This window comes from Passer domesticus, chromosome 8 (genome assembly GCF_036417665.1).
Source record: "Passer domesticus isolate bPasDom1 chromosome 8, bPasDom1.hap1, whole genome shotgun sequence".
NCBI classification, from domain to species: Eukaryota; Metazoa; Chordata; class Aves; order Passeriformes; family Passeridae; genus Passer; species Passer domesticus.
The window spans coordinates 25,366,103-25,384,261 of record NC_087481.1 but is presented as its reverse complement, the minus strand read 5'-3'; the positions used below and the strand labels follow the sequence as shown (position 1 = coordinate 25,384,261).

The following is an 18,159-nucleotide window of genomic DNA, read 5'->3' as shown; positions in this document are numbered from 1 at the left end:
ATGCTTTTGGTTTGCCTGACCATCTCACCTGCTGGCTGGTGCCCAGAAATCAGGAGCTACCTGTTGGAAGCTTGCTTACTGAGAATCTTAGGCTTTCTGTGCTGACAGGCACTGACCCCCAAGAGAACACTGCATTTGACCTGAGGCTGTAGAAAAAGCTTCCAAAATTGAATGATAGAACTAAGATTCAAAGTGTGTAGTTTAAATAAAAGTGTGTAATATCACATAATAGAAAACTTAAGAGTTTTAAGTTTTAGAATATAATATTATATATATAAAACAACATAAAAGTTTTAGAGCAGAGACTAATCCTTCTTCATAAGAAGAGCTACCCTAACAGGCACCTCTGGCACTGCCTGTGGAGCCCACGGTCCATACACCTCCCTCTTTTATTTGTGTAAACCCCAATGAGCCCTGCTGGCTTCAGTGGAGGCTCCTGAGATGCTTCCCCAGAGGGAAGAGAAACCAAAATTTGTCTGCTTGGGGAGCCCATTGTTTGCATCAGGGATGGGATGCTGGTTCCCAAGGAAACAAAAAGGAAATGATGGTCACACCTTATTATCTTTCTTTCTCTCCCTAGGTGGTTACAAGGACAATGTTCCAGTTTTAGACTACCACAGCTCTCCTGGCTGGCCCGGTGCAAGGTGGCCACGGGCCTCCCACAGGTGAGTGCTGCTTTCAGGGGGTGTTAGAGGCTCATAAAAAGAAGTCACATGTAATTCACAGTAAAAATTGCCATGGAAATTCCTGCTCGTGTTGTGCTCAGTTACATTTTGTTGTCCTGGAGAGATGCATTAGCTCTCTTAGTGAGGCTGGAGCGCGCTGCCTCTGGAAAAGATGGATTATCCCAGGTAGCCCCTAGCCCTGTGGGGAGCCTGATGCCCCCCTCTACCTGCCTGGCTTTTTGGGGCACTTCCATAAGCATTAGGGATGAGGATAGTGCTGCCATGACCCTGGCTCACTGCTAATCCAAGTAAGTATGGATAGTAAGGTATGCTAATATTGGATACCTCTTTGCATCTGGGTGGAAGGAAGGGTGCATTTCAGTCCAGGATATCTTGCACACTCTTTTGGTTTTGATTTTTTTTCCCACTTGCAATTTTTTTTTTCTTTTTTCTTTTCTTTTTTTTTTTTTTTTTCATTTGGCCTAAACAATAAGGAGGAACCAAAAGGAAGTAAAATTTTTATATCACATAAAGATGGATTGCCAAGCTTTTGTAAAGACCTATGGTGTGGAAAAAGAAGAACTACTCAAAGATGGGTCAGGCACAACCTGGGCACAGCAGTTGCAGCTTATCCAGGTCAGCCTGGGCTTGGTGACACTCTCTGATTTGTGCCTATCTGGTGGCCCTTGCTTTGGAAGCATCACACTGGAGACAAATTTTCTGGAGCTGTCTTTATCCTTGAGCTTTATCCTTGGGCTATCCTTGTCTTTATCCTTTGCTACAACCTCCTGGGTTTTAGGAAAGCCTGGATCTGAGAGGCCTCTGTTCAGGGATGGATGGGCAGACTGGCTTTTCCCTTTTGTGCACTGAGGTGAAATTAAAGGGATTTTGGGAAAAAAGCTGCTCCAACAAAGCTAAGCTGCCTTGGGAAGGGCTGTACCCAAAAGCTGATTGTCCAAGGTGTGGGAATCTCAGGTTTCCCACTGCTCTGGCCAAGCTGCCAGCTTGCTGTTGTCTGGAAAGAGAGATGGACATTAACTGAGAGGTTCTGTTTACTTTTGGGGGCAAAAGTAGGATCTGGGCTGTGAGACACCTGCAAGGGGGAACTGCTGCATGCAGGGATGGGCTGGAGCAGCCACCTGGAGGTGGGAGACCAGTCTGTGTCCCCAAAATCAGAGAAAAACTGGAGACAAACACAGCCAGGATATTAGCCCGGGCGAAAGGAGAAGTGACTCACACAGGAATTGGGGAGGGGACAAACCTGTCTGGAAGGTAGGAGAGTCCTAAACCAGTTCATTTCTGTACGCTGTGATGTCCTCAGGAACCTGTTCTGGCTCTGAGCAGTCCCATCTGTGATGAGCTGGCAGGGTTTTAACGTAGGTCCAAAGTGCCATTAAATCCTCTATTTTGTGCTTGCTGTGTGATTCAGAAGCTTTCCTGCTGAAGGCAGAGTCCTGGCAGTGCCCAGCAGCAAAGGGACAGGAGGCAGGAGCTGGAGCCTGCAGCTGATCCAGCCATTCCTGGTGTAATGGTGCTTATCCAAAGGAGTGCTGGGACTATGAACACCACATTTGGGCTGTGTGACAGAGAGCCAAACGTTTTAAAGGCTCCTGTAGCCTTTAATCAGCAGCAGGCCCGGGCTGTGTGTGTTCCCACACGTGTCCCAGGTCAGGAACCAGAGCCTGTGGTGGCTGCAGGGGTCCTGGGGGCATGGTGAGGCTTCCCAGCAGGAGAAGCAGCACATCACCTAACGCCGAGGCAGGAAAAGTTTGAGGATAAACAAGAAACTTCTCTGATCCTATTTAGACTGCTCGAGGTTGCCCATGCTGTAATGACACATTCTGCAGATTGCAGAACCCAGTAATTACAGCTAATAAGTCCAAGATGTGTAATTACCCTGAAGCACTTGGAGCTAGAAGGCAGAGTTAAGCACGGCTGTTACACACTCCTTAGGTGATCCATGGTTCCTTGCTCCCCACACAAAATCCAGGAGCAGCAGAAAGTGTAGCTGCTCTTTTCCCCACCCTCCTCAGTGCTGGGTGGAGGGGAAAAGCCAGCTCTTTTTCCTGTTTCCATTCCCCAGCTCCAAAATCCCATTCCTTTTCTATAAGTGAGACAATTCCTGCTTGGATTTTCAGATCTGGAGTGGGAGGCTCTTCAGTGGAGGTTGTGTTTGTTTTTTCTCCCCACTGCTTTGCTTCCCTTCCTAATTAAAGTAGCTCTTTTGTCAGGCCCTGAATTTCTTCCCACCCTCCACTTTTCCCAGGGAGGCTTCTTTACAATTTCTGCCTCTAATCAATACACAATTTATATGCAATAACTTTGCCCAGAGAATAGGGAAGCAGCGCTCAGCGTTTCTCCTGCAAATCCGGCGTGCTGGAGCTGCTGACTGAAGGTCAATGCAGGCTTGACTGTGACTGATTTTTACTGTCTTTGGGCAACCCAGCAGCAAAATGCAAGCTTTGGAAAACCTCAGCTCCATGCAGGCCATAATGGATAGCGCTGTGCAACCTGCCAAGCGCGCTGTGAAGCTGGATCCCTTGGAAAAGCTCTCTCTTAAAGCTCCTGCAGCCCTTTCAGATGGAAGAAGGGGACCCCACGTCTCCCTGGGACATGATGGATATCCTGACAGGTGCTGTTTTCCCCAGGTGTGCTCTGATGTGCTCTGATGGCAGGTGAGGCTGGGAGTGAGGAGAGAACTCCATCAGGGGCGCTGGGGATGGCAAGACAATTCCAGAGATAAAACCTCGTGCTGAGGGAGCAGCACCTCTTTTAACCTTCCTCCCAGCTGGGCTCATGCTCCTCTGTCTCCTGTCACTTGAGATCCTGCTGCCACCTCTTCTCATCCCTCTGGCAGCACCATTCCCTCTCGAATCCCACCAGGATGGAGAGAGAGCTGGAAGGGCAGGAGGAGATACGAGCAAGGACCCACGAAGAAGTCTCAATCCTCCATGAAACTTCAGGGGATGGATGTCACCCTGATGGGGAAGATGAAACAGGAAAGCCTTATAAATATGATTGCCTGGCAAAAGATGTTGAGAATATAGAAACTATAAGCGAGATTGAAATGAAAGCAAGCTCTGAGATAGACCAAGCCTTAATTACTGAACAGCTAGAAAACAATGATATGGCCGGCTGAAGGTAATCCCCTTTTGATTAAACAATACCCTCTGCTTGCAGACAGGTCCAAGGGTCAGAGCAGACCCTACTAGCTTGGCAGAAGGGGTCTAAAGAGCACTTTTTTGGGTTTAAAAATGTAACAAAGTATGGTAACGTAATGATTCTTATAGGCTGTCTGTAAATGCTGTAGGATTTGTATCTTGTACTAGATTGGTTAGTGAAAATTAGAATATTCAGCTCAGAAGAAGATTTATTGTATTGTAACAGGAGTTCTGCTCTCTCTTTGGGGCTCTTTTTTGGGACTCCTGTTTCAGGCCTGCTCCGAGCTGTGGCTGCAGCTCCAGGCAGGGCCCCTACACCCAGGCCCTTGGCAATGAACCGCGAGTTCCAGACCTGGCTGCAGAGATCTCTCGTCTCCATCTGTCCTGACTGTCCTACCCACCATCCCTCCTACAGTCTGGCCAGCTGGGCTTGTGCTCCTCTGTCTCCTGTCACTTGAGATCCTGCTGCCACCTCTTCTCATCCCTCTGGCAGCACCATTCCCTCTCGAATCCCACCAGGATGGAGAGAGAGCTGGAAGGGCAGGAGGAGATATGAGCAAGGACCCACAAAGAAGTCTCAGTCCTCCACGAAATTTCAGGGGATGGATGTCACCCTGTTAGGGAAGATGAAACAGGAAAGCCTTTTAAATATGATTGCCTGGCAAAAAATGTTGAGAAGATGTAAACTAAGCGAGATTGAAATGAAAGCAAGCTCTGAGATAGACCAAGCCTTAATTACTGAACAGCTAGAAAACAATGATATGGCCGGCTGAAGGTAATCCCCTTTTGATTAAACAATACCCTCTGCTTGCAGACAGGTCCAAGGGTCAGAGCAGACCCTACTAGCTTGGCAGAAGGGGTCTAAAGAGCACTTTTTTGGGTTTAAAAATGTAACAAAGTATGGTAACGTAATGATTCTTATAGGCTGTCTGTAAATGCTGTAGGATTTGTATCTTGTACTAGATTGGTTAGTGAAAATTAGAATATTCAGCTCAGAAGAAGATTTATTGTATTGTAACAGGAGTTCTGCTCTCTCTTTGGGGCTCTTTTTTGGGACTCCTGTTTCAGGCCTGCTCCGAGCTGTGGCTGCAGCTCCAGGCAGGGCCCCTACACCCAGGCCCTTGGCAATGAACCGCGAGTTCCAGACCTGGCTGCAGAGATCTCTCGTCTCCATCTGTCCTGACTGTCCTACCCACCATCCCTCCTACAGTCTGGCCAGCTGGGCTTGTGCTCCTCTGTCTCCTGTCACTTGAGATCCTGCTGCCACCTCTTCTCATCCCTCTGGCAGCACCATTCCCTCTCGAATCCCACCAGGATGGAGAGAGAGCTGGAAGGGCAGGAGGAGATATGAGCAAGGACCCACAAAGAAGTCTCAGTCCTCCACGAAATTTCAGGGGATGGATGTCACCCTGTTAGGGAAGATGAAACAGGAAAGCCTTTTAAATATGATTGCCTGGCAAAAAATGTTGAGAAGATGTAAACTAAGCGAGATTGAAATGAAAGCAAGCTCTGAGATAGACCAAGCCTTAATTACTGAACAGCTAGAAAACAATGATATGGCCGGCTGAAGGTAATCCCCTTTTGATTAAACAATACCCTCTGCTTGCAGACAGGTCCAAGGGTCAGAGCAGACCCTACTAGCTTGGCAGAAGGGGTCTAAAGAGCACTTTTTTGGGTTTAAAAATGTAACAAAGTATGGTAACGTAATGATTCTTATAGGCTGTCTGTAAATGCTGTAGGATTTGTATCTTGTACTAGATTGGTTAGTGAAAATTAGAATATTCAGCTCAGAAGAAGATTTATTGTATTGTAACAGGAGTTCTGCTCTCTCTTTGGGGCTCTTTTTTGGGACTCCTGTTTCAGGCCTGCTCCGAGCTGTGGCTGCAGCTCCAGGCAGGGCCCCTACACCCAGGCCCTTGGCAATGAACCGCGAGTTCCAGACCTGGCTGCAGAGATCTCTCGTCTCCATCTGTCCTGACTGTCCTACCCACCATCCCTCCTACAGTCTGGCCAGCTGGGCTTGTGCTCCTCTGTCTCCTGTCACTTGAGATCCTGCTGCCACCTCTTCTCATCCCTCTGGCAGCACCATTCCCTCTCGAATCCCACCAGGATGGAGAGAGAGCTGGAAGGGCAGGAGGAGATACGAGCAAGGACCCACAAAGAAGTCTCAGTCCTCCACAAAATTTCAGGGAATGGACGTCACCCTCTGTGGCTGTTCACCCCCTTACCCCCCATGGGCATTGCCAGGGAAGAGAGGATATATCCAATGGGAATGGCCAATTTTGGGTATCCCACGGTGCCTCACTCAGTCAGGGATGCTCCAGCTGACACGCTTAACAAGCAGGGAGGTGCAGCCTCGCAGTCATTTGGTGTCTTATTAATGACATTTAATGTGTAGTTTGCTTTAGCATTGATCATTTAAAAATTCCCTGTTGGAAAGGTTACCTGGATAATTACAGGTATAAATCTCAGGGACGTTCTTGCCAAAACAAATGGAGCGTCTCTGCTCAGGCCAGGGATGGACCCAAAGAACTCATAAAAAGGGTGTGGAGTGATGGACCAGGAAATCTCCACCAAGCTGAGAAGAGCTGAGTAGCTCTGGAGATAAAGGAGGCATTTGGGTGGTTGGGAAGAGGTCCTGCAGTTGTCCTTTCTGTTGGAAAAGTAGGAGCTGATGGTGGTAGTGTTGCTCAACAATGTTTTGAGAATCATTGGGTCCAGATTTGGGAGAGCACCACACAGTGTGTGAAGGATCCCAGGAACAGGGATGGATTAGGCTGAGGTCATGAAGTGCCTCTTCCTGAAGGGTCTCAGGTATAGCTGAGGAAGTTGCAGGTGACCTGTTTATGAAGCAGAAGTGCTAATGAAAATCCTTGGTTAGCAGCAAAAACTTCAGTCGTTGTAGCCACTGGCTGGAAAATCCATGTTATTTGGTTCTGTCAGTGAAGGAAATGGAGTTGGACCTGCCTGATTGTGTTGGGTTTTTTTATATTTGAAATGAAAAGCTATCAGAGCATCATTAAGTTCCCATGTACCCCTAGGTAGCAGGGAATGGCCTCTCCTCTGCAGCTCAGCATTGCAAGCCAACCTCACACCCTTCCTTCTCTTCAAATTGTGGTCGCCTCCTGAGCACAGCAGGTCTCAGATGCAGACATTGACCCTTTTTCACATCCTCTGTCTCCTGAAGGCCATGTTTGCCCACCTCCCCCCTTTCTGGAGAGGATGAGGCGAGTACTTGGAAAGAGAGGTGCTGATTTGGGTTTCTGGTCTGTGCCTGTGCTCAACACTCGGAGGATTAGTCATGGTTCACACTGTCATAATAATTTAAGGTGCAATGACAACAGTATTTTATAAGTCAAATATTCTGTATTAGAAGTATTAGTAATAAGAAGAAATATTAAAGCCTTCAGTGTTTTGGATTGCTCGTAATTGCAGGATGTGTTAATTTCAAAGCAAGAAACACAGGCTGGGACAGGGGCCCCAGTGCCCACAGCTTACATTATGAATAGCAAGAACAGCACACGGGACATCATCTTGATGGAACCAAGGCAAACAGCTAAAAACACTTAAAATACTCATCTGAAACCACCCCCATGTCTCTGTGGTATGCCAGCCCTCTCTAAAAGCACTGCCCAGCTTTTGTCTTTTACACTTACCCTAGCTGCTTCCAACTTTCTCATCAGCCTCATCTATAAATTCAGACTGTTCTTAAATAAGACTGGTGCCACACAAAACCACTTCTCCCATCCCTGTGTGCTGTCTAACGATTATTCCCTTATCCCTTTATATAACTGAATCAAGCCTGACACTTAAAGCACTCCCTTAGGGAAGTTATTGGATTTAACAGGGCTGAAACCAACAGGGTTCTAGAGAAATGCTCTAAAAACCTGAGCAAGATAATATCCTTCCCATAAGTTTCTGAACCACCCTATAAAATTCTAAGGCAAGAATGAGCTTCCACAGGATTTTTTTTTGCCCGGAAAAGCTAATTATGAGTAAATAGACCTTGGTGCTTTTATTGCTGACCCCCAAAAATGCAGTGGATGCTGCTATCCTGCTTCTTCTTTCCCAGGCAGAAGGATGTTTTGGCTCTGCTCCTCAGCAATTTGTCCTCATTTTGATCCCGCATGGAATTTTGTCTATTCCAGATCTGGGGTATAAAGCTCTGCCATGAATTCCTCCTCGACTGGCTTTTCCCTGTGAGTCCCCTGCTCTTCCATGGCCCCAACAGTTCTGGCTGCTTGGCCATATCTTTTCCCCCCACTTTTTTTTTTGTTTGTTTTGTTTTGTTTTGTTTGGTTTGTTTTTGACTTTTGAAGAAAGCTGAGCTTATTCATTCCAGCTTGAGGGAGAGAGAGTGGATGGGAGAGGAGAGGCAAAGGGAATGTAAGGCACTATGACACAGAAATGGGGCAAAGATAATTCTCCAAACTTTTCCAATCCTTCGCTAGTCTTCCCCAAACCCCCAACATCCCAGCTCATCCCCTCACCTCTCAGGAAAAGATGTTTTCTGTTGGACAAGCAGGATTATGGAGTACCCAAAGTGTTGATGCTGGAAGGGATTTTGTATTACCTTAGCTGATAATTCTCCCAGGAGCCTGTGCAAATATTCTCATGAATGAAAACTCCTTCTCTGGTATTTGCAATTCCTTTTATTCACGCTGACTTTTCCTTGCTGAGATTGCTCCCACAAAGGGCGAATAAATATTCAAAGTGCTCATGCCTGAAATGCTCCTGCCAATGTTAGGAAACGTTCTTTTTATTCTTTTTCTCACTGCATTCAAACAATTTCAATTGATGAACCTTAAAAGAAGCTGCTGTGTGGAAGGGGAGGGTGACTCAGTGAGGGAAGAGAAGGATCACATGCTGGTATTAATGTCATTACCTACTCACCAAAGGGAAAGAAACCCTGGTGGTGGCTGGGGACATCTGGATATTAATTGAGAAGCTGAAATGAGTTCATTTAACACTCCTTGCACAGACAGTAAATGTTTCATCCCATTGACTTGTTTGTATGCAGGTTTTGTTTTGCCCTCTTTAATAAATTTGGGTGGGGGGAGAGGGGGGAAAGCATGCCAAAAAACTCTCTGTAAATCATTCCAGTGGCCGTGTTGCCTGTTTTGGGGCAGAGGATATTTGGAGGTGGGGTTCAGGCTGTGCCCCCCTCTCTCTGAGATGTGCTTTTACTCATGATGTGATTAGAGGTGACATCCTGTTCTTGGGACAGAGCAGGAAAAAAGCTGGAAAGGAGATGTAAAATCCTGGCCTGGCACAGTGGAAGGACCCGAGGGGCTCCTTGCATCAGCTGCACTAAAACATCTCCAGTTTAGCCCCAAGCTTCCTCTCCCAGTACCTTGAACTGGGAAGAGCAGGACTGGCTGAGGAGACCCAGGAGTCGTCTCAAAACTGCGGCATCAGTCTTCATCCTTTTTTGTCTTGGTGGGGCTGCCCAAAACCTGCTTCCCAGCCCGTGTCACTGTTTCTTGGCATCCCCCCATGCAAATGACACCAGGCACAGCTGCCTCAAACACCTCAGCACAAGAGCCAGGGAAATATTTCCTGCATGGAAAATATTAAGGCTTTTTCTTTATAAGTCATAGATAGAAAGTCAGTTCCGCTTGCTGCTGATTTTAAAATTATTCTTACTCAAAGTGTCCTTGCCTGATGGATCCTGGATTGTAAGAGGGGACAGACATGTCTTGGTGTGTGAAGTTGCTGGTCTTTGGGATTAACTCCCTGTTTTAGGTTGGAAATAGGGGAATTCTATTCTTATCTGTCAGAGGTGGGGCAGTTCTCTCTGTTCATGGGGCAGTTTTCTTTATCTCTTCCACAACCAATCTTCCCTCCAGGAGATATCTGCTGTTCATGGGCCATTAGTTATTAATTATCTTATGTTCAAGGCTAGTGAGTGTCCCTGCATGGCTGATCAAATTCCATCATCCCATGGGAAGATGCTCTGCCCAGGGCAGGAGCCAAGCATTCCTACCTGGATACAATCTGAGCCCGGAACAGCACAGCAGCCTTTGCCCACTGCATTGCCAGAGGAGCAGCTTTCTCCTGCCCTGCATTCCCAGAGGAGCAGCTTTCTCCTGCCCTGCATTCCCAGAGGAGCAGCTTTCTCCTGCCCTGCATTCCCAGAGGAAGAGCAGGCCCATCTCCAGCAGCCCTGGAGCTGCAGAGGAAAACTCCCCCCTTGTGCAGGGTCCCTGCTCCAGCAGAAGCACAGCTGGCACTGCAGGAGGGCTGAGCCCCCATGGGATGGGACTGTGCCACCACCCTGACACACAGGGCTCAGCTCCTGCTCTGACTCTGCCAGTGGTGTTTCATACTATTGCACTTTTTATTTTATTTTTATTTTCTTCCCTAATAATGAACTATTATTCTTACTCTTGTATCTTTGCCTGAGAGCCCCCCCTTAATTTCAGAATTGTAATAATTTGGAGGGAGGGCTTTACATTTTCCATTCCAGGGGAGGCTCCTGCCTTCCTTAGCAGACACCTGCCTTTCCAAACCAAGACATTCCCATTCTCTGGGGCACTCAAAATAAATCTCCCTCTCCAGGCTGCACCTGGATTTATGGGAGACACGACCTGCACCAAGGCAAGTGAATGGAAAACAGGGATGGAAAGGGGGATCCAACACCTCGACTACAGCCAGACCCTGGCTCTGCTCATCAGAGACCACCTTAATGCCCTGTGAATCTCCATCCAGAGGCAGCAGGTGGGTGTTTTGGGGCTGGGAAGCAGGAATGGGACAGCTGGTGGGAGGCAGCACACAGCCTTCAGCTGGAGTGTCCTTTCTGCCCCTCGTCACTCCTGGCTCCACAAAACTGCTGGAACAGGAGAAATGGCAGCCTAGAAAGTGCTGAAGAGAACATCTGAGTGACCTGGGTGATGTTCCCAGGTCTGGCCACGCCGTTTGCTCCTTACTGCCTACCCAGAACTCCAAAGTCCAACCTCAACCATCAGTATTTTGTGTTTCCAAGGCAACCCCAGCTTTAACAGCCTTCATAATGACATCATTTGGTTGAAATGAGCATGCATGATCTTTTGATTACCACTGGAAATATAAATTAGGTTACTCTCCCCATCCCCAGCCACTTGAAAAATAAATGCATTGGAGGGAGGGGGAGGAAAAAAAAACCTCAGAAGAGGGTAAATGGAAAAATCAATTTTTACATTAATGGAGTCCTCGTTCAGCATTTCTTCTCTTTATAGATTTAGATAACAGTGATATCTTAGTTTCACAGAGCAAAGAAATTAATTACTTACTAATGGTGCAATTCAGAAATTAATTTATGTTGTCCATTTAAATGTGTCATTATTAATCAATTTAAAAGAAGAGGCCTGTAAGCCAGCACCATCTGAACTGACTTACGTTGCCAGAGGAGTGTCCCTGCTCCTTCCTTTCTAGAAAACACATAATTCCTGCCACCTGTGAGTTGTACCTTGAGCTGCTCTGGCATCCCTGATAGAACAAAAAAAAGTAATTCCTCAGTCCTGATAGGCCCATCCTTGATGTATTTCCCTAGGTATGGACATAGACAGGGTGCTGCAAAAATTTTAAGGCTTTTTTTTTTTTTTTGTGTGTGTGTGTGTGTGTGTATTTATTTGGATTCCTGGCCTGGAATTCAAATCCCAAACTAAAAAGGCAATGCACAGAAAGAAGATGCTGTCTCCAGAGGATGGAGATGTTTTGCTCCTGACTTCCTAGCAGGTCTTGGCTTGGGGTTTAGCACACCATGGGCTCCCCAAAAGGGTCAGGGTGGGACAGCCACCATAGGAGGGTGATAATTAAATTGTCACAGACCTGATTATCTTCTTTTTACTGCTTTATTTGATGGGAAGAGGTGATAAATTGCACAGGTCTCTTCTTTTTCTGAGTAAGGCTTGTCCCAGGCTGGAAAGGGGGATCCTGGACCATGCTGTAACACATTAATAAACCAAAAGGCACTCCTTGAAACACTGAGGGTTTCAGAATGGCAGCACTTCCCGAGTCCAGGCTTTCCCTGGCAGGCAGGAGCCTGATGGAATGGTTTCCATTGTGCTGCTGTCTCCAGAAGTGCTGCCCCTGCTGCACATTTCCCTGTGTGCTCCCTGGAGCAAACGGCAAGGCTGGGGACTTGGGGGGACAATCTGCTGAGGGATCTTCTGTTCAAATCCTGTTTGGGCTGCTAGGATGAGGCTGGGATAGCCATTCCTTTCCTGCATTCGTAGGACCATAGAATGACAGGGAAGGAAGGGGCCTTAAAGATCATCTCATTCCACTCCCTGCCATGGGCAGGGCACTTTCCACTAGCCCAGGCTGCTCCCAGCCCCATCCAACCTGCCCTTGGACTCTGCCAGGGGCAGCCACAGCTTCTCTGGGCACCCTGTGCCAGGGCCTCATTGCCCCCACAGTGAAAAATCTTCTCCTAATACCCCATCTAACACTGCCCTCTTCCAGTTAAAAATCATTCCCCTTTTTCCTGTCTTTTGCAAACAGGCTCCCTCCCTCTTTCTTGTGGGCTCCCTTCATACTGCCATTGCAATTTTGATGGCATCCCACTGTAAAACAGAGGGATGTGAAGGTCTGGAATTGCAGAGCCTACTCTGTATCTGTATTTATAGGCATTTCTTTCCTCTTTCCCCCCTCCCCTCAAAGCAAGGCTCACGTTTAACATCTGCTGCAGCAATAATGCTCCTTTATTAGTCTTGGAAAAGTTTAGACGTGTGCCCATGGTGGAGCAAAGCCTTTATCTGGCTTAAAGGGTTTCAGATTAGTTTCATGTTCTTCCTCACTGTTTTGTTTTTCGAGCCAATTACTGCCCTGCTGCCCACACCAGGCACATTCCAGCCTGGAAGTTCTTTGTCGAGCTAAAATACTTTCCCAGCGAAAGACCAAACAGAGAGTGAGCAGCAGGTTGCAGAATTAATCAAGAAATCATTTAGCACCTGCAAATAAATACTTGTATCTGAAGATTTTTGGGTTTTTCTTTTCCTAAATCCCTGGTTTCTGAGCAGAAGGGCTGGGGAGAAGCTGCTGAGGTTTAACAAAGTGGTTTGACTGTAGCAGATTAGGGAGTGTTCTCACCCTCCCTGGCTGGGGCTCACCAAATTCTGATGGAAGGAGGTCAGCCAGGCTGGGAGGTGGTGGCAGCAGCCCCCTGCCCACCCTTTCTGCAGCACTCCTGTGCCCAGGGATGATAACAAGAGTTCAGCTCATCCTGGCTGGTGCCTTTCTGGTGCCAGGGAGAGCCAGAAGATACCAAACCCTCCAGCTGGTCCCTGGACACTCCTGCACCCAGAAATCAGTGAGGCTGTGTGATTTCTACCAGAATCCATTTCTTTCCCAGTCCATAAGCCAGGAGATAACCTTGGCTGGGCTCTGGAGGCTTTGACGTAGGAGTCAAACCTTTATTCAGTGCTAAGCAAGAGGGAAAACAAGAAGCTATATAAAATGTTTGTATATATAGCATCCAAAAGCTTTTGCTTTCTGCAGTGTAGGAATTGAGAAGGAAACATAAAACCAAGTTAAAAACCTTAACTTTTTAAATGCTGATTATCTCCACCCAATTGTCAGAATCCTTGTGCTTTTTAGGATGAGAGAAAAGCAGTCTGGGGCATTGGCAGCCTGATTTTAATTTCCCTCCTTCCTTCTCTCCTTGTTCAATAACCTCAGAATCCATCTTCTGTGGGGTTTTCTGGTGCCCTTTTGACTTGCATGGAGTCATGCCATGAGTTTTTATTCATCTGATGACAGCAGCCCCTTAAAAGTGAACTCTGGGTCCTTGATTTCCTTTACTGCCACAAGCTGTTGAATATATTTTGGATTGCCCTCACTCTGGAGTTTCTGGAGAGCTGGGTTTGGTGCCATCCCTGACATGGGAACATGGGCCCTTTATAACCCAAACCCCTTGGATTCTTGTGACTCTGCAGATTCTTTTGTAAAAAAAATCCTGAAAAAGTGAGGTGGGGATGGAGCAGGGTTTTTCCTTGGCCTCATTTCTCTTGATCTTTGTTGTTTACCTTTTCCTGATCTAGAGGATATCACCCAAATTTCCCTCCCATTGGTGGGATCTGTGGATTGGAAGCTGAATCCCTCCCTCCTCTAGAAGAGATCCAGAGCTCCTTGGGCCTTCTGTGTCTGGCTGGGATCCCTTTTCCCAATTTACAACTTGCAACAGAGTCTCAAGAGCCTCATATACCCCAGCCTTGGCAGCTGCCCTTGTGTTGGTTTTATTTATTTATTTATTTATTTATTTTATTTATTTATTAAATTGTTGTTGTTATTGTTGTACTGCAAATGTTGTTCCCACATTTTAATAGCCTGAATTAAGGGTCTCAGCTCTTATTTTCAAGGTACAGCCCTGGGCAGTCATGTTGATAACACCTGCTGGGTTAAATATTGCACCTGCTCCATCCCTACCTTCATGACATGGAGGTCAGTCGTGATGTTACACGGAAAATTAAAGTATTCCCAAAATTGTGGTACCATCCCCAGGCCCCTGGAGAGAAGGAGGCTGCTGCTGTTCCAGGCTTGTAGCAGAAAACTCTCCAGAGGTGGGGGATGTATGAAGAGGTACACCTTGGCTAAAGGAGCTTTGCAAAGTGGGTTTATATACACTGATTGTTAGAGTGACAATGTTCGTGAATGAACAAGGCCAACAAAGAAGTTTTTTTTTCCATTCAAGAGAGAGGGGGAAATGTGGGAAATGGATTTGTAGAAAATTCTTAAAACCTGACAGAAGGCTCACATAGTATGAAACTTTGAGATGAGAAATGCTGACTCAGAAATGCTGTGGAACAGGACAGACATTGTGGAGAGAGAAATCGAACCAGAAACAAGTTCCAAAGGATGGTCTTGTAAAAAGACTGGATACTTTGGAGAAATAGAGCTGTGAAAGATGCATTGTAGTGGGAGCCACGAGGGGCAGTTTTAGATGTTGGCTTTAAGGCATCTACAGCATGGTGTGGCTAAAGCTGACAGGCCAAGAAACACTTGGAATGTAATTAGGAAATAGCTTCTGGTTGTGATGGTGTGAATTGTAACATCTGTATTGTCTCACCCTTCACATGAAACTGAAAATGGAATAAAAGTTTTTAAAACACCTCTCAGTTGCCGATCTCTGGGTCAGAAAAGGGCACAGTCCAACAAGAGAGGAAGCAGGAACAAACCCCAGCAAGCCCTGCCTGGGAAGGGCTGTGCAGAGGAATTGAGCCTGGATCAGCAAGAGCTGCACCTCTTGAGTCAGCAGCTCTTCTGTGACTGGGTTTATGGTGCAAGTGGGTTTATGGTCCTTGCTGCCCATCTGTCTCTGTGGTTCTGTTAAACCAAGTGAGGGATGCAGCCCTGCCTGCCAGGAGGTTTTGGGATTGCTGCAAGGAGCAGCTCTCCATGGATCCTGTCTCCCCCATATCCTGTGCTAGGCCCCAGTGACAGCTCAGGGGTGCAGAGCAGAGCACCATGGCAGGAGGGCTTTGGGCAATTTGCTCCCTGCATGAAGCTAATCCCTAAAGATGGTAACTGGCTTAAGACCTGAAAATAGGATATTTTTTTATGCCTTCTAAGCCATTTCTTTTTCTCCTTCTCCTTGCAAAAGTGCAATCCAGGGGCTTCTCATAGCTCTTGCCACAAAGCAGTTTCCCCCACTCCCCAGGTGCAATATTTAACCCAGCAGGTGTTATCAACATGACTGCCTGGGGCCATACCCTGAAAATAACAGCTGAGACCCTTAATTCAGGCTATTAAAATGTGGGAACGAGATTTGCAGTACAACCAAAAAAAAAAATCTCAGCCTGAAAATGGGTTGACACATGGAAAATGAGGAGTCCATTGTGAATATCCCTAAGGACAGGGCTGTCCCCTCACCCTGCTGTGGTGCAGTTCCCTCACTCATCTTCAGGATGGGTGACTGTCAGACACCACAAAGCCTCACAGCAGCTTATGATGGCCTACAGAATAAGCTGGGGAGCAGGAGGTGGGTGGAGGAGGCTAGAGACAATGTCTGGGAAGCACATCACTTATTCCCTTCCTCAGACAGCTCAGGTCCTTGAAGGCTCTCCTGTCCCAGTGCTGCTGGGGGATTCCCATGGGCTGCTCCTGCTCTCAAGCCATCTTTCCTCAGATCTCCTGAGTGCTCAGCTCTCGGCATTGCAGCAGCAGCAGCAGCTGGCTTCCTCAAATTAGAAATGCCCTGGCTAGCTCGGCCAGCACCGCCGGCAGCACTTGGAGCACTCTCCCCTTGGAGTCAGCTGCTCCCCCAGGGAGAGCGCTTAAGGCTTTCGCCTTAGGGCAGAGGATCCGCGGAAAATAGTTTGTAATCCAAAGCTGCAACCCGCCAGAGAAGAAAGAGCAGAGTCCAGACAGCATGTGAACTGGGAAGGGTTTAGTAGGAAGAGGTGACATCTATCCAGACTCCACCAAACCCGGAGCCGGCGTCACGATTAAATAGGAGTACAGACAACCAATAGGAATAGAGAACATGGGAGGAGAAACTTGACTGACACTTGCAGGGAACCAATCAGGGGGTGAACAGGGAGGGGCCCTGGCCCTTGAACCAATCACACGATGGCCTGCCTAGAAGTTTCTGGAAGGGAAGGCGTGGCCACCACTGATGGACAAGGGTCCAGGGTGGAGATAACTTGGATACATTTAACTAAAGGGCGGAACCAGGGGAGGGGAACAGGGAGATTGAGGGGCGATCAACAATGCTGGAGAGGGAGAGGGAGGAAACCTGAGCAGAACCTGATAGCATATTACTGAACCATAAGAAATAACATATACAATAAAAATTTTGAAAAATTAACACAACACTACAGGCATGACCAGTAAAACCATCAAACCATCTTCCCTGGCTGGCTGCTGTTTTTTCTGAGCACAGGCTGTTGGCCAAGCCACCCACTTTATCCCTTCCTGGCTCCTTCCAAGGGCAAGGTCCCACTGCAGCAGGACAGCAGCACATGGACTTCACTCTGCTGCTCAGAGGCAGCAGCTCCTCTGACACTGTTTTGGCCCACGCTGCTGATTATCCTGAATAAAATGAGCATCCATGGGGCACAGTGGGTGGCACAGCAGCAAATAACTGAGGGGTTGGTATTGTATTTGCAGGGAGTCCTGATGAAGGAAGGAATGATGAATCTGACTCCGTATTCTCAGAAGGCTAATTTATTATTTTATGATACTATATTATATTAAGGAATGCTATACTAAATGATACTAAAGAATACCGAAAGGATACTTACAGAAGGCTAAAAAGATAATAATGAAACTCGTGACGCTTTCCAGAGTCCCAACACAGCTTGACCCTGATTGGCCAAAGAGTGAAAACAACTCACACCAGAATCCAATGAAACAATCACCTGTTGGATAAACAATCTCCAACCACATTCCAAAGCAGCAAAACACAGGAGAAACAAATGAGATAATATTGTTTTCGTTTTTTCTCTGAGTCTTCTCAGCTTCCCAGGAGAAGAATCCTGGGCGTAGGGATTTTTCAGAAAATGTGAACGCGGCAGGTTGGTAGGGCAGCTGCCAAGAGCATCAGCCTGATTTGCAGGCTCACAGGTCTGTGAGTGCAGCTCATCTTCCTGGGAGGGCAGAGGATGGCTGAGAGAGGGAGAAATCTGGGAGATGGCTCAGTGGGAAGCCGGTCCCTTGGAGTGACAGTGATTAATGGGGCATGCTTTGCCACTAAGCAGGCTGAACATGTGGTAGGTGTCTACCAAGGCTTCCTCTGAAGGCACTTATCTCATAAAAATGAGTTCCCCCGTGTATTTGACAAATCTTGATTGATTTTCACTCCTGCCTACCTTTCTGGTCCCTGCCTCTCACAAAAATCACCGTGTACGTGGGAGTTTCCTCCAAGACAAAACTGACTCTGGAGCAGTGAGAGGGAGAGCTGCGGACAGCTCCTTTGACATGGAGTTTTTTTGCTGGCAACCATCCTGCTCTGCCTCCAATGCTGAAGTGCTCCCCATACCTTCAGTGCTCTCCAGCTCTACCTGTCAGCCAATTAAGCTACATCCCTGCAAAAGTTTTAGCACAAGCTCACTGCAGTGCAGCTCTTCTCGTCGCCAGCACAGTGGAGAAGAGACTTGCAAAGGGATGGAATTACAGAGGGACACAGCAGAACCTGCAGGGACACCACTAAGTGTCTGTGAATGATGAAAAAAACCTTTTTATTAAGCACAGGTAGTCTGAAGTTCAGAGGCTGGGAAGGGAGAAGTCAGAGAGATGGGATCACCTTCCACAGACAAGGTGTGAATGTGCATCCAGGGAGACGTTCCCATCTGAGATCAGAGCGTTCACAAGCAGCCTATATCCAGGGAAAAAAAAATAAATCCCAGAGTCCC

At 47.2% G+C, this 18,159-nt stretch overlaps 1 long non-coding RNA gene across 7 annotated transcripts in view; it reads left to right on the top strand.

Moving 5' to 3' along the window:
* The window catches only part of LOC135306205 (uncharacterized), a 139,054-nt gene that overhangs the window by 37,739 nt on the left and 83,156 nt on the right, over window positions 1-18,159 (top strand). For all 7 annotated transcript variants that reach the window (XR_010367037.1, XR_010367033.1, XR_010367036.1 and 4 more), the window contains one exon: window positions 581-665. This is a non-coding gene — a long non-coding RNA (uncharacterized LOC135306205). The remainder of the gene's footprint in view (window positions 1-580; window positions 666-18,159) is intronic.